The sequence below is a fragment of the Dendrobates tinctorius genome, unplaced genomic scaffold (assembly GCF_039654945.1).
Source record: "Dendrobates tinctorius isolate UK_male_01 unplaced genomic scaffold, ASM3965494v1 ptg000293l, whole genome shotgun sequence".
NCBI classification, from domain to species: Eukaryota; Metazoa; Chordata; class Amphibia; order Anura; family Dendrobatidae; genus Dendrobates; species Dendrobates tinctorius.
Genome location: NW_027361960.1, coordinates 8166555 through 8179671, shown reverse-complemented (window position 1 = coordinate 8179671; position 13117 = coordinate 8166555).

Genomic DNA, 13117 nt, shown 5'->3' with positions numbered 1-13117 from the left:
ATGACAGAAATGAATCCCCCCTCCCGTGCCCATATACCCATCACATATCCTCCATCCCATTGGCACATCTTCCCTCTTAAAGGGATCTCCGGTATGGAAGTTAGGGAAAATCCCTCAGCGCTCTGATTCTGACCCCAGGTTTCTATTAAAGGGATCATTGGTATGGAAGTCAGGGCAAATCCATCCAGCACTTTGGTTTTGACCCCAGGCCTCTCTTAAAGGGATCACCGGTATGGAAGTTAGGACCATGCTACTCAGCGCTCTGGTTCTGACCCCAGGCTGATGGGATTATGTGGGATATTAGGGGTAGTAGTCTGGTGGCTCTGACTGATGGGATGATGTGGGATATTAGGGGTAGTAGTCCCATGGCTCTGGCTGACGGGATGATGTGGGATATTAGAGGTAGCAGTCCAGTGTCTCTGGCTGACGGGATGATGAGGGATATTAGGGATAGTAGTCCGGTGGCTCTGATGGAATGATGTGGGATATTAGGGGTAGTAGTCCGGGGGCTGTGACGGAATGATGTGGGATATTAGTGGTAGTTGTCCGGTGGCTATGGCTGAAGGGATGATGTGGAATATTAGGGGTAGTAGTCCAGTGGCTTTGACGGCATGATAATAATAATACATTTTCTTTCTATAGCGACATATTCCACAGCACTTTACATTTCAAAGGGGACTTGTACAGACGATAGAGATTACAGCATAACAATAATCACATAGATCATAACAGATACCAAGAGGAATGAGGGCCCTGCTCGCAAGCTTACAATCTATGAGGGAAAAAGGAGAGACACGAAAGGTGGGTGGTAACAATTGCCCTGATTGTTTGGACCAGTCATAATGTTAAGTGTGTAACAGTACGGACACAGAGGGTTAATAGATGGATAAAGCATGTGGGAACATGATACGGGGAACCTGGTTATGGTAAAACTTTTGACTGTGCCACACAGGGATAGTTAGGTTAATGTGTTGAGGCGGTAGGCCAGTCCGAATAAATGAGTTTTCAGGGCACGCTTAAAATTGTAGAGATTGGGGACTACTCGTATTGACCTGGGAAGTGCATTCCAAAGAATTGGTGCAGCACATGTATAGTCTTGGAGACGGGAGTGGGAGGATCTGATTATAGAGGATGCTAACCTCAGGTCATCAGCAGAACGGAGGGCATGGGTAGGGTGGTAGACTGAAACAAGGGAGGAGATGTAGGGTGGTGCTGAGCCATGGAGTGCTTTGTGGGTGAGGGCAATAAGTTTGTACTGGATTCTGGAGTGGATGGGTAGCCAGTGTAAGAACTGGCACAAGGTAGAGGCATTGGTGTAACGATTGGCGAGGAATATGATCCTGGCTGCAGTATTCAAGACAGATTAGAGGGGGGAAAGTTTGGTAAGAGGGAGACCGATTAGAAGAGAGTTACAGTAGTCCAGATGAAAATGAATGAGAGAAGCAGTAAGAATTTTTGCAGAGTCAAAGGTAAGAAAAGGTCGAATTCTAGAAATGTTTTTGAGATGCAGATCACAAGAGCGAGCCAGTGATTGGATGTGGGGGGTGAATGAAAGCTCGGAGTGAAGAATGACCCCAAGACAGCGGGCATGTTGCTGGGGAGTAATAGTGGAACCACACACGGAAATGGCAGTGTCGGGTATAGGTGCAGTAGTTGAGGGAGGAAACACAAGGAGTTCAGTCTTTGACAGGTTCAGTTTCAGATATAGTGAGGACATGATGTTAGACACAGCGTTTAGACAATCGCCGGTGTTTTCTAGAAAGGCTGGCGTGATGTCAGGAGAAGAAGCGTATAATTGGGTGTCATCAGCATAGAGATGGTACTGGAAACCAAATCTACTGATTGTTTTACCAATAGGGGCAGTGTACAAGGAGAAGAGGAGGGGGCCTAGAACCGATCCTTGAGGAACCCCAACAGTAAAGGGAAGATGAGAGGAGGAGCCAGCAAAAGATACAGTAAAGGAGCGGTCAGAGAGATAGGAGGTAAACCAGGAGAGAACGGTGTCCTTGATGCCGATGGAGCGGAGCATAGTGAGGAGGAGCTGATGATCCACCGTGTCGAATGCTGCAGAGAGATCCAAGAGAATTAGCATGGAGTAGTGACTGTTAGATTTAGCTGTTAGTAGATCATTAGAGACTTTAGTGAGGTCAGTTTCAGTAGAGTGTAGAGAGCGGAAACCGGATTGGAGAGGGTCGAGAAGAGAGTTATCAGAGAGATAGCGGATCAGACGGGAGTGGACCAGGCGTTCCAGGAGTTTAGAGATGAAGGGAAGATTAGAGACAGGTCTATAGTTAGCAGCACAGTTTTGGTCGAGGGATGGTTTTTTAAGTAGTGGATGTATGATGGCATGCTTAAATAAGGAGGGAAAGATACCAGAAGAGAGAGAGAGGTTAAATTTTTTAGTTAGATGATGGGTGACAGCAGGGGAAAGGGACTGGAGCAGATGTGACAGAAATGGGTCATTGGTGCAAGTGGTTGGGCGAGAAGATGCAAGGAGAATGCTTACTTCTTCTGTGACTGGTTCAAACTCAGAGAGTGAGCTAGATGCAGTGGGGGAGGGAGGACAGTGCATGGTATGAGATGATTGGGAGATAATTTCCTGTCGGATATGATCAATTTTTTCTTTGAAGTAATTGGCCAGATCGTCAGCTCGAAGCTCTGTGGTTGGGGCCTGCACTCTTGGGTTGAGCAGGGAATGAAAAGTGTCAAAGAGACGTTTCGGGTTACTGGACAGTGAGGTGATTAGGGTGTTGAAATAGGTTTGTTTGGAGAGGTGAAGGGCAGTGTTGTATGTTCTAAGCATGAACTTATAATGGATGAAATCTTCGTGTAGATTGGATTTTCTCCATAGACGTTCAGCACACCTGGAACACCGCTGCAGAAAACGTGTTTGCAGAGAGTGCCAGGGTTGTCGCTGTCTTTGTCGTGTTGTTCTATGTATAGGAGGTGCAAAATCATCCAGGGCAGTTTGAAGTGTTTCATTGTAATGCTTCAGTGCAGAATCAGGACATGAGAGGGAAGAGATAGGGGCCAATGAAGACTGCAAGTTCATAGTAAGTTTCTGGGTGTTAATGGCCTGTATGTTTCTATAAGTATGGACAGTGGGGGTGACCTGAGCGGCCTGGCAGTTCTTGATAGAGAATGAAAGAAGGTTGTGATCAGAGAGCGGGAGAGGGGAGTTTGTGAAATCATCCACTGCACAAAGCCAAGAGAAGACCAAATCGAGGGAGTTTCGTCTTCATGCGTTGGAGAATTAGTAAGCTGCGAAAGGCCAAACGTGGAGGTTAGAGATAAAAGGTGAGTAGCAGATGGGGGGAGGGGAAGATCAATGGGGATGTTGAAATTGCCCATGATGAGGGTAGGGATGTCACAGGAGAGAAAATGTGGAAGCCAAGTGGCAAAATGATCCAGGAACTGATGGGAGGGGCCGGGGGGACGATACACTACCGCCACTCGCATGGAGAAGGGGGTGTAGAGTCTGACAGCATGGACCTCAAAAGAAGGGAAGACTAGTGAGGATACTTGAGGGATAACCTGAAAGATACATTTTGGTGATAGAAGCAGACCAACGCCTCCACCTGCTCTTTTGTCTGAGCTTGGGGTATGAGAGAAGTGTAATCCCCCATATGAAAGAGCAGCAGCGGTAGTGTTTGACTGCTGGAACCAGGTTTCAGTAAGAGCCAGGAGGTTAAGAGAATTAGAAAGGAAGAAGTCATGGATGAAGGAGAGTTTATTACACACTGAGCGAGAATTCCAAAGGGCACAATTAAGAGAGACAGATGGCATGCAGGGAATATTAATAAGATTAGAGGGGTTTCTGAGTGTAGCAGTTGGGGGGTTTGACTTTCTATAACATGGGCGACCAGGGTTGGGAGCAATGTCTCCTGCAACTAGGAGAAGGAGGATAGAAAGAGTGAGCAGATGGTTGAGTGATTTGTAGGAGCGTCTCTTATGTTGAATGGTGGGACTGAATGGATCTGTGCAATTTAACAATGTGAAAAGAGTGTGAGTGCTATACATAGGAGAGGAAAGGAGTGAGAGGCCAATATGGATGGAGTGTAGAGAGTTAATGACAGGGTGGTGGATGTGTGTGAATGCAGCGGCCAGGATATAAATTACACAAATGCATATGGTATATATTTGTTGTAATCCAAATGTACAGGGAGTAGATGTATATAAATGTCTTACCTGTTTCCTACCCTGTCTAACTTCCATGTTATAACTGCCAGTACTTTGATAAACTGTACTTCGATAAAGTGTTCATAAATGCCCCCTGCATAAATGCTACCCCAAGGTAGGTCTGAATATATAGGAATCTAAGGCTTAGATTTTTTTTTCTCTCTCTCTCTCTTCTCGTTAATCAATCAAACTAAACTAAGACAGCAGGGCACAATAAAGGTAATTTTCTGACAAACCAATGTCCAGGCCTACATGCATCATAAACCACTTTGAAAAATTTCTTGACCTCAGAGCAAAAGGGGACAAGCAGAGTAAGTTGAAATAAATATATACCAGATATAAGCTTGCAGAGTTAAAAGACATATATAGCATTCAGGATTAACTGCTTGCTGACATTGAATGGAGGAGTTGATTCAGAGCAGAGATTGAAAGAGGTGGTTACCATGATGTGGGATATTAGGGGTAGTAGTCCGGTGGCTCTGACAGGATGATGTGGGATATTAGTAGTAGTAGTCTGGTGGCTCTGGCTGCTGCGGGATATTAGGGGTAGTAGTTCGGTGGCTCTGGCTGACGGGACGATGTGGGATATTAGGGGTTGTAGTCCGGAAGCTCTGACTGATGGGATGATGTGGGATATTATAGTGAATGTGGATATGCGGAGTGGGCGGGGATCTACACTCAGCTTTATATATATATATATATATATATATATATATAGATATAATCATACTAATTTGTTATAACTAACCGTAGTTAGTTACTATGCCCGGGCAATGCCGGGCTCTTCCGCTAGTACAATAATAAAGAAAATACCACTGAGAATTCAAATACACAATAAAATAAAGGGGGACACTGACTATATATCCAACTAGATGAAGAGCCCGGCGCTGCTTGAGCATAGTATCTAACTGTGGTTAGTTATAGCAAATAATAATTATCCTCCAACCCTTAGTCCCGTGCCCATATACCCATCATACATATCCACGATCCCATAGGCCCGTGCCCATATACCCATCATACATATCCTCCATCCCATAGTCGAGTGCCCATATACCCATCACACATCCTCCATCCCATAGTCCCATGCCCAAATACCCATCACACATCCTCCATCCCATAGTCCCATGCCCACATACCCATCATACATATTCGCCATCCCATAGTCGAGTGTCCATATACCCATCACACATCCTTCATCTCATAGTCCCATGCCCATATACCCATCATACATATCCTCCTTCCCATAGTCCCGTGCCCATATACCCATCATACATATCCGCCATCCCATAGTCCCGTGCCCATATACCCGTCATACATATCCTCCATCCCATAGTCCAGTGCCCATATACCCGTCATACATATCCCCAATCCCATAGTCCAGTGCCCATATACCCGTCACACATCATCCATCCCATAGTCCCGTGCCCATATACCCATCATACATATCCTCCATCCCATAGTCCAGTGCCCATATTCCCATCACACATTCTCCATCCTATAGTCAACCATTATGACATCATAGTGAGCGGTGGGGCTTGCAACCTATGATGACATCAGCGTCACCATGGCAACCATTATGACATCATAATGAGGGGCGGGGCTTGATACACGCACACTTTTTCCCCATTATGTAGATAGGGGCAAAATTGTTTGGTGAATTGGAATGCGCGGGGTTAAAATTTAGCCTCACAACATAGCCTAGGCCGCTCTCGGGGTTCAGACGTGTGATTGTGCCAAATTTTATGGCTGTAGCTGCGACGGGGCGGATGCCAATCCCGGACATACACACACACATACATACATACACTCACTGGCCACTTTATTAGGTACACCTGTCCAACTGTGTGTTAAGACTTAATTTCTAATCAGCCAATCACATGGCGGCAACTCAGTGCATTTAGGCATGTAGACATGGTCAAGACAATCTCCTGCATTTCAAACCGAGCATCAGTATGGGGAAGAAAGGTGATTTGAGTGCCTTTGAACGTGGCATGATTGTTGGTGCCAGAAGGGCTGGTCTGAGAATTTCAGAAACTGCTGATCTACTGGGATTTTCACGCACAACCATCTCTAGGGTTTACAGAGAATGGTCCGAAAAAGAAAAAAAATCCAGTGAGCGGCAGTTCTGTGGCCGGAAATGCCATGTTGATGCCAGAGGTCAGAGGAGAATGGGCAGACTGGTTCGAGCTGATAGAAAGGCAACAGTGACTCAAATTGCCACCCGTTACAACCAAGGTAGGCAGAAGAGCATCTCTGAACGCACAGTGCGTCGAACTTTGAGGCAGATGGGCTACAGCAGCAGAAGACCACACTGGGTACCACTCCTCTCAGCTAAGAACAGGAAACTGAGGCTACAATTTGCACAAGCTCATCGAAATTGGACAGTAGAAGATTGGAAAAACGTTGCCTGGTCTGATGAGTCTCGATTTCTGCTGCGACATTCGGATGGTAGGGTCAGAATTTGGCGTAAACAACATGAAAGCATGGATCCATCCTGCCTTGTATCAACGGTTCAGGCTGGTGGTGGTGGTGTCATGGTGTGGGGAATTTTTTCTGGGCACTCTTTGGGCCCCTTGGTACCAATTGAGCATCGTTGCAACGCCACAGCCTACCTGAGTATTGTTGCTGACCATGTCCATCCCTTTATGACCACAATGTACCCAACATCTGATGGCTACTTTCAGCAGGATAATGCGCCATGTCATAAAGCTCGAATCATCTCAGATTGGTTTCTTGAACATGACAATGAGTTCACTGTACTCAAATGGCCTCCTCAGTCACCAGATCTCAATCCAATAGAGCATCTTTGGGATGTGGTGGAACGGGAGATTCGCATCAGGGATGTGCAGCCGACAAATCTGCGCCAACTGTGTGATGCCATCATGTCAATATGGTCCAAAATCTCTGAGGAATGCTTCCAGCACCTTGTTGAATCTCTGCCACGAAGAATTGAGGCAGTTCTGAAGGCAAAAGGGGGTCCAACCCCTTACTAGCATGGTGTACCTAATAAAGTGGCCAGTGAGTGTATATACATCTAATATATAAAGCTCAATGTGGGTGTGTATGTATGTGTGTGTGTATGTGTACTCCTATAAAAATGAGCAAGGGCTGGATTGCGCCAGTCTTCTCAACACCACCGAATTATAGCAGCGTAACATAAACTCAAATCTAGTGTCTTTTTTTGGGAGATCTATTCCCATGCACCTCTTAACACCCACACATGGGTATACGCTTCCTGACTTTGGCTATTTGCTGTTGTCCTCGTCCTTCTCCTCATCCTCCACCACTATATCACCAGGGTGACTGTGGTCCATGATGCAACATTCACATCATTTTTTTAAAGGGTGTTTATGATGTTCATAAAAACAATTTATTAGACAGTGTGTTCATGCATACCCCCAGGGTAAATGATTGTCAGCCCATGCAATTAGTGCATGGGCATTACAAGTATAGGAAACCCGTTCCTTTCTAATAGGAATATTTTTTTATGAGGCCCTACTCCACATCTCTTCCAAGTGGCATTGCAGAGAACAAGTCTGACATGTTGTGAACGACTGAAGAGGATGGTGCAGGAGTATCTTGAGCTCAATATCTATGCTATCAGTGGGAGGGAGTGGAGCCTTTTGCATTTTGGTCTTCCAAAATGGAAGAATGGCCTGAGCTTGTTTGTCACGCCTTGGAAATTTTGTCATGCCCGGCCGCCAGCATTCTCTCAGAACGTGTCTTCAGAACTGCTGGTGGTGTCCTGACAAATAAGCACACCTGGCTGGCCCCTGAAAGTGTAGATCGCCTAACTTTCATCAAGATGAACAAGTCATGGATCTTGAATTACTTTTACACCCCAGTGTCAGACTAGGTGATGGTGCTGTTTTTAGTGTGCTGCATTGATCTTGCATTATTGTAGTCTCTGATACCTTTGTCGTGGCTTGTGTTTCTACTACTGCTGATGTTACAAGCAATTTTTTGAAATGTGGAGACTCCAAGTTGTGTCTCCATCTGGTGAGTTGCCTGTAGTAATAGGGCTACCAGATCGGCAGGCCTGCACTTACTTTCAGTCAAACTACAGTACCTGTGTTACTATCCTTGCATTTTTTAAAATATTTGGAATTGAGAGAGAGTCCTCAATGGTTGATACCTTTTAATGGCTAACTGAAAAGATGGTAACAAATTGCAAGCTTTCGAGACTACTCAGGTCTCTTCATCAGGCATATAGACTAATACAGTTGTGTCCATAAATATTGGAACAGTTCATAGAGAAGGAGTGAAAGTTTTATTGTCCTCTGATTGGGGTCTGATTCTGTGTTGTGATGCCCCCACAAGTTCTGAAGAGCAAATTCCTTAATTGATGTAAAAAGACATAAATCCAGGCAACCCATTCATTCTTGCACTGAGAGTGTCAAGGTTGTCATAAGTTACTTTTCAATACAAGTAGTTTCAGGTCCATGGTGCTGTGATCAGGCCAACAAAAATGTTTGGCCACAGGTAGATCCATTCTTTTTTCTCTTATTGTGTGGCGGTGAGAAGTCTCAAAAGCTTTCAATTTGTTACCATCTTTTCACATAGGCATTAAAAGGTATCAAGCACTGAGGACTCTCAATTCCAAATATTTTTTTCTATCTACTGACTAACACAGTACAAAGATATATATCTTACATTTTTTAAGCAGAAGTCTACAAAGTTGATTTGTGCCACCTGAGTGTGGCTAAGCAGAAAAGCAGCTTGAGCTGTTGCATGAGGTATCGAAGCTTCCAGCAAATCAGGCCTACACCGGTACCTCACCCACCTCTTAATTTGAACTTAAATTCAAAGCTGTAAATACTGGCCCAGATTCAGGCTCATAAATGGCCCATGCCTGACTGTTGCTGTGCCATCATAACATGTCTGCCCCTAATTTTTGGAAATGTTTGAACTCCAAGTTTGGTCTCCTTCATGTGGTGACTGAATTTGGCAGGGCTCTCAGAGCACCATGCCTATCCCTGTCACTCATCTACCTGTTACTGATGAATGTTTAAGCTAGAAATGCTGGTCCAAGCCTTGTCCCATGCTGCTCAATTATACTATTTGTACTCTGGGTCATTTGGGCGGTTGGAGAGTTTTGACGCGGGGGAAACAAGGGTAATTGGGGTGCCACCTTTGAGGACTGTACTGTGTGTGATGTTAAGGTGGATTAAGAGGAGGAGAGGCCACTTGATGCAGTGTTTGCCATCCACTGGAGCATATGATTTTCTGGCACTCTTCTACAAGGCATACAGCTGTGCAACTGCCAAAGAAAGTCGAGTAGCCCGTCCCTTATTAGTAGTTGTCAGTTGTCTTTGGATAGGATGCGTCAGTGTTTGTTCAATGGAGCTTTCAGTAACTTTACCACCTATAAAACCTACACCTCGACCACCAAGCCTATTCGCCCTTCCACCACTACTTCCCTTTTTCCCACTCATGTTGGATGCACCCTTCCTATTTTAACCATTTCCCAACCCTAGGACCACACCTGTCAATCACCTGTCAGTAAATTAACAATCTGTATTTATTTGCTTAAATACTGTGGGTGGATCACAGAATTAGCACAATAGATTTAGTTGCTGAAATGTGAACTCCTGGATGGACAACATAATTAGCACAGATGATTTAGATGCTGAAATGTACACTGATGGCTGGACCACACAATTTGCACAAAGGATTTAGATTCTGAAATGTGGACTTCTGGCTGGACCACAGTACTAGCACAATCTAGGTTCTGAAATGTGACCTCCTGCCTACACCAGTATTAGCACAATTTAAATTTTGAAATGTGGTCTGCTGCCTGCACCACAGTTTTAGCATAAACTATTTAGATTATGAAATGTGGCCTGATGCCTGCACCAAAACATTAACATAAAATGAATTAGATTAAGAAATGTGGCCTCCTGACTGCATCACAGTATTAGCACAAACAATTTTGATTCTGAAGTCTGTAAAATATAAATTCCTGCAGTCTCTGTAAAAAAATCTAGGACTTATTTTATAACATTGCAATAATTTTAGTTATCATGGGCAATTCTGGAAAGTTATTGTAAAAAAGTTTAAACAAATAAAAACTAAAGGGACCAGTAGATGTGGCCGCAATGTGTAATGAGATATAGTGAACAAGTCACCAAAGTACTATGTGGACGGGCGGCGCGGGCTCTTATTGCTGTGGGACACAGGCTCTCACTATTAGTAGAAAGGATTTTGACTCTGAAAGGTGGCCTGGTGCCTGCACCACAATGTAAGCGATTTACAAGCTGGAAGGTTGATTTCACACAGGATCCTATCTATCTGAACTACCTGACAAACTACCTGTCTGACTACTTGCAGCAGCCTCTCTGCACTGTTACACTGAAAAAATGGCACAAAAACAGGTCCGCATTTTATATGGAGTGGGACATATGACTTCTGCAGCCTGTGACAAAAGCCCTTGAGTCTGAACATTCTGGATGATTTTTGCACACAGATTGGCTACAGTCTGCTGCTAATGACCCTTCTCCCCATCCCCTCCCCTCATCAAGCACGTACCCCCCGCTGATCATCCAGCACCACTATCCTAGCCAAAGTGCTAATAAAAGTAGTGGAAATGCGATCATTCACTTACCGGACTGTGGCTGAACTTTGCCGACTTTTATGAAAAATGCTCAGCAATCCGAACAAGAATCGGAATGTGCTACATTCATGCCAAATTTGAGATTGGCGAACTTTTTCTGACCGAGTTCACTTATCTCTAATTTTGACGGACCAAGTGACACCCTTCATGAACAAGGTGATAAAGGAGCTGAGTAAGGTCCTGCAGATTGCCCAGATGTGTACATCTGTCTACCATCCACAGCCAGACAACCCAGTGGAGCGCTTCAATAAGACCTTAAAGGCAGGGGCGTAACTATCACAGTCGCAGGAGTCGCCACTGCGACCGGGCCCGGGGGAGTCAGGGGCCCGGCAGGCATATCTCCCAATCGTCTCGATTCTCACGGGACAATCTCATTTTTGACCCCCCCACCCTCATCCCGCACTGCACTGAGCCGCCACGCCCCCCCATGCACCCCATCCTCGCCCTCCAGCAGAAACCCACCACACTGACAGCAGCCCCTCACTAGGCTGTTTTCTCCAATGTGCGCACAGGACCTGTGATGAGGTCACAGGAGGGGAGGAGTCAGGGGTCACATGATCAGGGGTCTCCGTGTCTGCAGGACTCTGCTGTGCTGGTTGTCATGGTGCTGGATGAGTTAAAGTTTATGTGTTGGGTCAGGAGGGGTTTACAGTGTGGATGTAGCAGAGCTGTGTGTGTACAGAGTGGAGCCGTGTGTGTAGGAGGTGTACGGAGCGGAGCTGTGTATGTACGAGGTGTGCGTAGAGGAGCCGTGTGTGTACGAGGTGTATGGCGTGGAGCCTCGTGTGTTCGACATGTACAGAGCGGAGCCGCATGTGTATGAGGTGTACGGAGTGGAGCCACGTGTGTACAAGGTGTACGGAGCAGAGCCACGTGTGTGCGAGGTGTGCGAAGTGGAGATATGCGTGTATTTTGGCATGGGGGGCCCCATTTGAAAGTTCGCACCTGGGCCCATAACTTTGTAGTTACGCCACTGCTTAAAGGTAATACTCAAGAAGGTCATTGAGAAAGATGATTGAGACTGGGACTATCTGCTTCTGTTCCTGCTCTTTCCTGTCAGGAAAGTTCCTCAAGCCTCCAATGGTTTCCATCTGTTCAAGCCCATATATGGATGACATCCGCTAGGGCTCCTTGATATCTCCAAGGAAACCTGGGAAGCCGAGATCACGCCTCACCAGAGCATTATAAAGCTCAGATGCAGGAGAGAATGGCAAAAGTGATGCCTATTGTGAAGGCGCATGTCCTCCGGGCACAGAAAGCACAGGCAAGGGTGTATAACCAATCAGCGAGGCTGAGTAAGGTCTAGCTTGGAGACCCTACAGTCAGTTCATGGCCAAATGGCAAGGCCCATAGGAGATGGTGGAAATACTGAGCAGTGTTAAAAGGTCCAAGGGTGAAGGAAGCCTCACCAAGTATACCACGTGAACTTGCTAAAGCTGTGGCGAGATTGGAAATCACTGGAAGCACCTTGCCTGAGAGCTCATCCCAAAGCCAAAGTGGAGAATGTCACAATTGCGGAGACTCTAATGCCAGCCCAAAAGCAAGTGTCGAGAACTGCTGCAGCGAAACCGTGACCTGTTCTCAGAGTTGCCGAGGTGTACGCAGCTGGTGGAGAATGACGTTCTGAAACTTAAGCCATATAGCATTCTCAAAGCACTGGCACTGCATAAAGTAATCTCAAATGAGGTGAAGAGAATGCTAGATCTTGGTGTGATAGAGGAGTCAAAAAGCGGATAGTCAAGTCCTGTCGTCCTCGTGCCAATGCTCGATGGGGAGTGGCGGCTTTACAATGACTACCACAGGCTCAATGAAGTGTCCAAATGGGATGCATATGGAGTGCCCCGCGGGGCCTGGGGGTACTCGGTACTGGGCCCGTCGACTTCAATGGGGGACGGTGTCACGGAGGCAGCGACCCGGTCCGTGGCCCAGAGGTGTCCTGTAATAAAATAGGGGAAAGTTGTGTGGTATTTTTGTGGTAAAAATGAAAATAAAGTTATTAGATGGTGAAATACGTGACGCCACCTGTGGTATTCTAGTCAGAGGTGACCAGCGCTGCGGTGCTGCTTCTGGATGGATGTTGGGCGCAGCTATGATGTTGCAGCCCTCCACAGGTAGGGCTGTAGTCCCAGGGCAAAGATGTTAAATAGTAAAAGTGGCTGAAAACATTGGGGTGCAGATAAATGAGAGAAAGACACAGAGAGGTGCAGTTTCTTTACCTTTTACTGGTAATAGGTTGCAGTCCAGAGTACCTCATACAGGTGATGGAATGAGTCCAGCTTGCCTGGAAGCATTCAGGGGATCCACCTTGCCTTGTGGGGATTTAGG